Below are 9058 nucleotides of genomic sequence, written 5' to 3' on the forward strand. Positions count from 1 at the left end.
TATTACTTTAATTTTTTTAATTGTTTTAAATTAAATAAAGTTATATAATTGTTTTAAATTAAATAATAAATTAAATTAATTTGTATAGTACCAAATTAATAGCATTTGATTGATATTTATTAACTTCTGACAAATTTCAACCTTGAGTAGTATATAAATTGCATCGAAAAACGTAATGTACACAACAATCTAAGAGCATGAATATCGCTCACTTTTTGCCGTTCCTACACTATTCCCTAAGACATGCTGTCAGAATACAATGGATATTTAAAAGACTATAACGTTCCCTTATTTAAAACGTATTCAAACAACACTACGTTCTTTAGGTTAAATGGCTCTTTATTTTATTTTTATTTTTTAAACTGCTACTATGAAAAAGCCAACGGTAATAAAATTGAACAACTTCAACGGTAATAAATTGAAATCAATGTAACGGTTATTTTTTTTAAACAGATGTGTTAATTATTAATATAAATATCTAACTCTCATTTTATTCAATTTCTCATTCACATCTAGTCTAAATTTAACCAATTTATTTTATCTCATTTTAGATTTTTGGCTACATATATTTCATTTAACAATGAATCCCAATCAACATATTACTTGGTCCAATTTTATGCAAAATGATGGAAGTCCTCCTAGTATCCCAAATCAACAAAACAATCCATATTTTGGAAATCTACCTCTTATTCCAAATCCACACCATAATCCAAATTTTCAAAACTCTCTTTTTATCCCAAATCCACAAAATAATTCATCCATTAGAAATTACTCCTATCATACACCACCTTATCCATATCAATATCAACAATTTTCATCTCAATCAACTAACCCCAATATGTCTCATGTTGTTAAAATAGGTAGTAGTGGTGTGCAATCAAATGATCAAGAACATGAAACACCACAACTTTGCACTCAAGATAGCTTGGAAAATACTACCCTTGGTGAAGATGTTGCATCTGCACCGGTTGTGAATACGCCTAAACAAAGATTCCAACCGAAAGAAGATGAAATTCTCATTCAAACATGGCTCAACGTTTCAAAGGATTCAATTGTTGGAGTTAATCAAAAAGGAGATAGTTTCTGGAAGAGAATTGGTGAAGCATTTAACAAGCATCGTGACATGAATTACAAAGAGAGGAAACTGATGGCACTAAAAGGTAGATGGCACAAAATTAATCCATCTGTTCAAAAGTTTGTTGGATGCTACAAACAAGCATTTTCTACACAAAAAAGTGGGAGCTCCGAAAACAATATCATGCAGGTTGCGTATAGAATTTATTTTCAAGATGAAGGTGAAAAGTTTACATTTGAGTCTGCTTGGAGATTATTGAAAGATGAACCTAACTGGCTCGCAGGTTCATCATAAGCTTTTGCAAAAAGAACAAAGAATTCAGCATCTAGAGCATATTCTTCGTCTTCTAACCCACCGACACCAACGAGCAGCGAATACAATCCACCATCACCTACTCTGTTACGTCGTCCAATCGGTCAAAAGGCAGCCAAAAGGAAGGAGAAAGAAAAGATGGTGGAAATGTCTACTCCCAATGTTAAATATGATAAATTCAAATATGAATTCAAAAAGAAAACTGATTTGATGTCAGTGTTTGCACAAGACTATGCACGTATTGAGAGTGAAAAACTCGAGATTGAAAGAAAAAAGGTTGAAGCAAAGATTAAGAAGGCCGAGATGAAAGAGGAAAGATTGAAGATCGATGATCTACAAATTCTCTCAAAGGATACTTCAAATATGAATTCAAGACAACTACAAGCTCATGATTTATTGTGCGACGTGATTCGGAAAAAATATGGCCTTAATTAATTGTATTATGTATTTTGAATAGTATGATTATGTATTTTGAAACTAGTTGTTATTCTTATAATTGATATGGTTATGTATTTTGAAACTAGTCGTTATTCAAACTAGTCGTTATTCAAACTAGTCGTTATTCAAACTAGCCGTTATTCAAACTAGTCCTATAAATAATCATTAGTAACACAGTAATTTTCACAATCATTCTCAACCTCTTTAACTTTTTACAAATTGTTGTCATCCTATTCAATATTAAATTTCTTTTCTCATGGATCCTTCTAATCCTTCCCACATCGCAAAAATGTTCATGGATTATATGAATGATGGCATGGATGAAGAACTCGTGAGACTTTTTTTTGAAAGTCAAAATTAAGAAGAAGCCTCGAGCTCTAGAAGGCCAAGACGTCAAAGAAGGAATATAGAGAGGAATCGTGAAGACATGATCGATTGTTCAATGATTATTTTCAGAAGCTCCAGTATACACAAATGAACAATTTCGTCGGAGATACCGAATGCATAAACATGTGTTCCTTCGTATTGTGGAAGCTTTGGGTCAACATGATGAGTATTTCCGAATGAGGGTTGATGCAACTAGTAGATCAAGTCTTTCACCGCTACAAAAATGCACTGTTGTTATTCGTATGTTGGCATATGGAATGTCTGCTGATAGTGTGGATGACTATTTAAGAATCGGTGAAACTACAACACTAAAATGAGTTGATAAGTTTACAAGAGGCGTGATCAGCGTATTCGGAGCACAATATTTGCGAAGGTCAGACGCTCAAGATATTGAACACTTACTTCAGATGGGGGAGGCGCGAGGCTTTCCAGGTATGTTAAGTAGCATTGATTGTATGCACTGAGAATGAAAAAATTGTCCTGTTGCATTGAAAGGGCAATATGTTCGAGGCGATCATGGAAAACCCATTGTTATGCTTGAAGCAGTAGCTTCACAAGACTTATGGATTTGGCATGCATTCTTTGGGGTAGCGGGTTCAAATAATGATATTAATGTGTTGAACCAATCCAATGTCTTCAACGATATTCTGCAAGGGAGAGCTCCTGAGGTTCATTATACAATCAATCATACTGAATACAACATGGGCTATTACTTATCAGATGGCATTTATCCTGAATGGGCCACATTTGTGAAAAGTATCCTAATGTCGCAAGGGGATAAGAGAAAATTGTTTGTCTAACATCAAGAAGGAGCAAGAAAGGATATTGAACGTGCATTTGGGGTTCTCTAGTCGCGATTTGCAATCATACGTAACCCGGCTCGATCTTGGCACTTAGATGCACTCCAACGTATTATGGATACATGTATCATATTACACAACATGATTGTTGAAGATGAACGTTCCACATATGGTGGAAACTTTGATTTTTCTTATGATCATTTAGGCAACGACACGACAACATTGCCGAATGATTCTAATATTGATTTTCAAGAGTTTCTACGTAGAAGATTTGATGTTCGTGATAAACAAATTCATCAACACCTTCAATAAGACTTGATAGAACACATATGGCAACGTTTTGAGAATGAGAATAACAACAATTAAAAATTGTCTTAAATTTATCTTTTTATTATTTTTCGTATTAGTGATGTATTTTTGAATTTATGTATTTTTTTAATGTAATTTTGATGAATTATTTGTGCTATGTATTGTTTTATTTAATATATATTTATTTTAGTCTTATTATATTTTGATATATTTGAATGAATTTTTTAATTATATTTTATATAATATATTGAATTGTTTAGTGGGATCCATTTTAAACTTTTTGATGAGTTAAATGGATATTTAAAAATTGTAGATGGGTTGTTTAAATAATTGGGAAGTGTGAAATAATATAAAAAATAAACGGGTCTTATTTAAAGAACCCAAATGGATATGATGGATGTGAGTGCTCTAATTACCTTGGAAAAAAAACTTAATTTCTAAACCTTACACAATTTCTTTGGAAAATCAAACAACCACCGTTGGCGTCTATTGCCAAAGCCATTACTATTATTACCACCAACTTTTCTTATTCCAGCAATCTTTAATTAATATTCGTAACAAAAATGTTTTTTTAATTGTAATAGTAAATTAGTTTAATGTCTAATGTACACACAATATGTATTTTAATATTACTATTACTTACATATTATTATTTATAATAAAATATAGTTAAAAAATCAAACTAAAATGGAAAAGGTTTAAAAAATAACGTCGAGATTCTATGGTGCATATGTCATCTAAAACGGTAATATTTATACTAAAATTGACATAATATTTGTTTTAACAAAAGATGTAAGATAGTTATGATATATAGAAATCACAAATTTCTTATGAAAAAAAAGAAGATAATTATATATTTATTTTATTTTATTATATATTAAATATTTATAAGAAAGATGAATAAATGTAAATGTATAATATATGAATTTTGTATTCGTATGATATTTTTGTTAATGTAAATTCATATTATATGAATCTTATGTATATTTGTAAAAAACAATTATAATTTTAAAATTTGAGTCAATAAATAAAAATTATTTTTAATATTTAGAAAATTCTATCTCAAAAGTCATTATTTTTCGGAAAATAAATGAATTTTCAAATATTTTTTATTAAATCCTTTGAAATGAGAGAAAATATTTTTATGTGTAAAATTCTATTGAATTCTTTTATCTCGTGCCTCGCGGAGACTATCTAAGGTTGTGATTATATCCTTAATCATTATATAGTTATTTTAAATTTCGTTATAATCATACTTATCGGAATCAATCGTACTAAATTTAAACCTATTTGTCTCGCACGAGTATACACACTAGTGTGTGTATATATATATATATATATATATATATATATATATATATATATATATATATATATATATATATATATATATATATATATATATATATATATATTACGAGTATTAATAATGACAGGCTCTGTGTACTATGAATTTAGTCTGATAAATCTTCTTTTACGAGTATTAATAATACGAGTATTTTTTTAGACTAGGCATTTTCAAACGTGGTATCATTACGGAAATCACCCAACTCAGGTGCGTTTTTTGCTCGTTTGATGAATCTGCAGTGCATCTGTTTGTGTCGTGTCCTTTTGCGGATAACATATGGAGGAAAGTCTATGATTGGATTGGGTCAATAACGGAATTGAGTTTGGATGAATTCAAGTCCTTCCTCTTCAATTGTGAGAAAATCTTGAGCAAGAGGAAACGCAGAGTGGTGTCGGTGATTTGGTTTGTCTCTGTGTGGAGCATATGGCTTATGAGGAACGATATTATTTTTAACAATGTTAGCCCGAGTTTCGTCGATTGTATGTCGGCTATTGTTTTTAGATCTTGGAATTGGCTATCCTCCTTTTGTAAGATTATTGATTGTTGTAATTTCTACACTTGGAACTCTTTTCCTCTCCTTTGTTTTGAGATGAAACGGTGTTTGTTCTGTTGGGTGAAGCTCCCTTTAGCTTCCTTTAATAGATTGTTTGCCTATTAAAAAAAAAAAATGAATTATTTAAGAACATGCTTTATAAACATGCCGATGATGATTGTTAGTGGTATATTGTAAAAAAATGCAGTTACATACTGGTAGGACTAAGAATGGCAATAGTGTGAATACATAGAAGTTGGAGTGGCAAAAGCAAAGATAAAAGAAGGTGAGGTAGGGTTGAGTGATGATGATAAGCAAAAAGAAAAGAAAGATGGACATTTGATAGTGACCCGCACTGAGCTGTGTTAATTACTACACTGCCACTATTATGGTCTCTCTCACCTTGTTCCAGACATCAAGAGTGAGACAGGGCCTGAAACCAAATGGTTTGATGATGCCCCAACTGCAAATACTGTATGAAACCCTAGCTAGGGTTTATGTATTGACGTGATGTGATACTATCACCTCATTGCAATTAACTCTATAGCTATATTAGTTTATAGGAGAGTATTATTCTTTCTTTTTCTGTTAATTAGATTTATGGTATGATTTTGAAGAGACATGCATGCATGATTACTCTCTAGAAATAGAGGACAATAGATGGAATAGAATAGTATGGGTTACGTTACATCATTTTTGGTATCTTTAATGCGTTTTGCGTGCAACATCACCTATGAATTTGCCTCAAAATAGAAATCTCAAATGTAGTTTAAGCAATCAACAACACTACCACGTGGATCACTCTCTCACAACCACACCAACACAGTGTACATTACAAATACGTACAATGCCCTAAAATACTTCATTGAAAATAAATAAATGGTTAAAATACTTTGATACATCTTGTTACTCCATAGTACTACAGTACTTGTAAGTACTAGTAGTATTAACAATCATCAAACAAAAATCTACCAGTATCAATAACTATGAGTTACAATTCCAAGATTGTAGATAGACACAATGAAGATTGTAGACTCTACTTCTTAGTTCTAGAAATATGGTTCAAATAATTTTATTTTTTATGTCTCTGTAATATCAATGAAAATGTACCCGTCTCTGTGTCACACACTTACATGAACACTTATAATTATATTTAATATATTTTTTTAAAAAAATTATTATTGATATCGTTGTGTCAATATCAAAATCGTATGTATTAAAGGTATATGTGTTTCATAATATAATACTCTCTATCACTATTTTCAAAAAGATATTTTACACAAAGTATCAACCCATATAAAGTAGGATGATGAGCATAAGAATAATAATAATTTTTTCATAAAAATGTATCAAAAAAGGGATTATGTAAGGGACATGGCGCACATGGTGAGAAATTTTGTGTAGTTTGAGGAGATGGAGGGAGAGAGAGAATAATGACAGAGTGTATTGTATGACTAGGAATTTAGTGTGAATGATCTTTTCAAACAAGTTATTGGTAAATGGCAAATTAATGGCACTGATGGTGTTTAAGCAAAAGATATGATGGTGCAGTAGCTCTGAAAGTGCAAGCTGTTTTGGTTGGAAACCCGAGAAGTGTCTGTTTCTTTCTTTTCCACTGAAAACAACAGCGTACAATCTGCAGGTGACGTAGTCTCCAGTTGCCTCATACGCTACGCCCAACTTCATTTACTCGTTTTCCGATTTATGTCAAAGAGGATTATAAATAAAAATATACAGTACTTATGACTTCGTTTTCCACAAATACCACATTGCTCAAATTATGACTTGTTATTTTATTATTAAAAATGATTTTTTAAAATATTAAAAATATATTATTATTATTATTATTATTGTTATTATTATTATTATTATTTAAAAAGAAGTATTTTATTTATTAATAAAATTAAGACTTAATGATATTTTGGTGCTTAATTTAATTTAAAATTTCACTTTTATTCCTTGATTAATGAACATTCAATTTTAATTTTTAAAAATTATTTAGTGAATCAAAATTGTCATTTCTGTTAAATTTTATAAAAAATTATTAAGTTGTGCATACTTGACAATTCAATTAGTAGTATTTTATCAAATATGAAATTATTCTATTTGACATGAAATCTTTGCTTATTTAAAATTTATTATGCATCAATTGATTCTATTGCAAATCTTCTCACGCAGAACTTTAGCTCTATTTTCAGTTCAACAATCTTATATATTGGTTCATTAAACAATTGAAAAGGATTTTGAAATACATCAATGTAACTAGTGATTAGGGTATGTTGTATTCTCATAGTACTAATTTCATGCTGGTAGGATATTGTAAAGTAGATTGGACGATTAAAGTTAATGACAGAAAAAGCACTTCTGAGGGATGCTTCTTTTTAGGGAACAATCCTATATCTTGGTTTAGTAAGAGGCAAAATTGTGTTCCATTGTGTATTGGTGAGTCTGAGTATATATTACAGCAGGAAGTAGTTGCTTTCAATTGATTTGAATGAAACAAATGTTAAAGGAATATAATGTTGAGCAGGATGTCATAACATTATATTGTGAAATCAGAGTGCTATCAACATATCCAAGAATCTCATCCAACATAGCAGGACAAAGCATATTGACATTCGTCATCATTTTATTAGGGATCTTGTTGAAGATAAAATTGTTTCTCTTGAGCATGTGGCCATTAAGAAGCAACTGACATACATATATACATACATATATATATATATATATATATATATATATATATATATATATATATATATATATATATATATATATATATATATATATATATATATATATATATATATATATATATATATATATATATAATAAGACTTTGAATGCAAATAAGTTTGGGGAATTAATGGGAGACTTTGAATGCAAATAAGTTTGGGAAATTAATGGGAGTAGCATTTTTGAAGAGTGATATCAATTACAAGTGTGGAAGAGTGCAACATACACTTTCTCTTTCCTCCATTTAATGGTGCATGACATTTTAGGGAATAGTGCTAGTGTTAGAATTGCAAGAGGGTAGAGCAAAGTTGTGACTCGTGCTACCATGACAAGGTCCTTGAAAAGGAAGGAAGTTGGTTTGATGAAGAGTGTTGCTGGTTTTGGGAAATGTTCGAGGAGCTGGTGAAGGAATTCATTGTTAACATTCATAAGGAATGTGACACTATAGTGAGCAAGGAGTACAGGAGAATTTTTTTTATAGAGGTAAATGTGTGGAGATTATAGTAAGATGAGTTTTTTTTCTTCCGGTGAATGCATGGTTGTTTTTGTCATTTTTTGACTGAAAATGGGGAGTAATTATATGGTTGTTTGGGTTTAGTTGATAGTTGTTTGATTTGGTTATTTGTTTGGTTGTTGTTTTGTTGTAACATCTTGACTAACTGTCATGACAAGGTCTGTTGTCATGTGTTTCACACAGATGTTCTACCATATGTTGTGACATGCTATACCAGAACATCATGATAGTATAGTTGGTTTAAATCCTTGAAGATTTGATTGAAAAAAATGGGATTCTGGAAGATTCTAGTGCTCATACAGGTGCATCCAATCAAGGATATTTTTAGGAACAATGCATATTTGATTTGGTTTCATAAAAAGGATCTTTGAGACTTTTTAGGAAATCTTGAAGATTTGTTCATATTTTTGTGTGAAGATTTTGCAACTGATTTAAAAGGAGAAGATTGGATTTAATTGAAGAGTCCAAACCCATATTGTAAGAGTCTATAAATAAAGACTTGTTAAACCTAAATTAGTAAGCATTCATAACAACAAACTGTGGGTGGAAAATAAGGGTTTTGGGAGTCTTTTAAGGTTTTTGTGTTTTCTTTGTATGTCACTCATGT

At 30.4% G+C, this 9058-nt stretch overlaps 2 pseudogenes; both read left to right on the top strand.

Moving 5' to 3' along the window:
• Window positions 1-580: 580 nt before the first annotated feature.
• On the top strand, window positions 581-1822 carry LOC131621360 (uncharacterized; annotated as a pseudogene).
• A 259-nt stretch (window positions 1823-2081) lies between these two features.
• On the top strand, window positions 2082-3378 carry LOC131621459 (uncharacterized; annotated as a pseudogene).
• Window positions 3379-9058: the final 5680 nt, after the last annotated feature.

Source organism: Vicia villosa, unplaced genomic scaffold, assembly GCF_029867415.1.
Source record: "Vicia villosa cultivar HV-30 ecotype Madison, WI unplaced genomic scaffold, Vvil1.0 ctg.000004F_1_1_1, whole genome shotgun sequence".
NCBI lineage: Eukaryota > Viridiplantae > Streptophyta > Magnoliopsida > Fabales > Fabaceae > Vicia > Vicia villosa.